Source organism: Orycteropus afer, unplaced genomic scaffold, assembly GCF_000298275.1.
Source record: "Orycteropus afer afer isolate SDZICR_OR568_19922 unplaced genomic scaffold, OryAfe1.0 scaffold00701, whole genome shotgun sequence".
Classification (NCBI taxonomy): Eukaryota; Metazoa; Chordata; class Mammalia; order Tubulidentata; family Orycteropodidae; genus Orycteropus; species Orycteropus afer.
In genome coordinates, this window is record NW_006922288.1 from 1,002,194 (window position 1) to 1,003,413 (window position 1,220).

The window sequence follows — 1,220 nt, forward strand, 5'->3', positions numbered from 1 at the left end:
ATGATCATGGCAAATATAACCACAATGAGTGGGTTTCTCCTCATGGGGTTTTCCAACATTCATGAACTACAGATTTTACATGCTTTTCTGTTTTGGTGATGTACCTATTAACTTTGACAGGTAACCTCATTATTATCATCATCACCACATTGGACCAGCAACTCCAATCCCCAATGTATTACTTCTTAAAGCATCTTTCCCTTCTGGACCTCTCCTTCATTTCTGTGACGGTCCCCCAGTCTATTGAAAATTCTCTAATGGATGATGGCTATATTTCCTATGGTCAATGTATACTCCAGGTCTTCTTCTTCACATCTTTTGCTTGGGCTGAAATGGCTATTCTCACAGTGATGTCATGGCCGCTATGCAGCCATTTGCTTCCCACTGCACTATGAGGTCATTATGCATCCTAGTAAGTGCAAATGGGCTGTGGTAGCTGTATGGATAAGTGGAAGCATCTCTGGAATCTTGTTCACAGCAGCAACATTCTCTATCACGTTCTGTAGGCCCAAAATAATCCATCAGTTCTTCTGTAATGTACCTCAGTTGATAAAGCTCTCTTGCTCCAATGATTACCTTGGGGTGGTTGGAGTGGATGTTTTCATATCTGTGATGGCATTGACCTGCTTCACCTCCATTATCCTCTCCTACATCCACATCTTCTCCACAGTTCTAAGAATACCCTCTGCTGAGGGCCGATCCAAGGCCTTCTGCACCTGCCTGCCCCACCTCTTTGTTGTCTCACTTTTTTCTCTCCACAGGTATCTTTGAGTTTCTCAAACCAACTTCAGATTCTCCAACTGTTTTTGACCTTATGATTTCTATCTTTTATACAGTCATATCCCCAACTCTCAATCCTATTATCTATAGCCTCAGGAATGAGGTCATGAAAGAAGCTTTCAGAAGGTTACTGTTGGTTGGAGAATTCACCAGGAAAAAAACATTTTTGTCCTGTCATTGATGGCTGGACAATTTTATATACAAAGAACATATTAAAAAATATTGTGCTCCTTCAATATATGGTGTTAAGGAAAGAAATAACATTTTATTTAACTGCGGCTTTATCATGCAGTACAATCATTGTTATTAAGGGAACACTTCATGTAATTTCTACACCTTTTTAGAAATTAAAGTCATTTGTTCCTTCTTCCAAATTAAGAGAAAATAAACAAATAAAACATTTTAATATAAGCCCACTACTCTCTATTCCCTCCCAGAAC

The 1,220-nt window shown here is 39.2% G+C and overlaps 1 pseudogene; it reads left to right on the top strand.

Moving 5' to 3' along the window:
* LOC103211175 lies at positions 1–961 on the top strand (annotated as a pseudogene).
* The last annotated feature ends 259 nt before the right edge of the window (positions 962–1,220 follow it).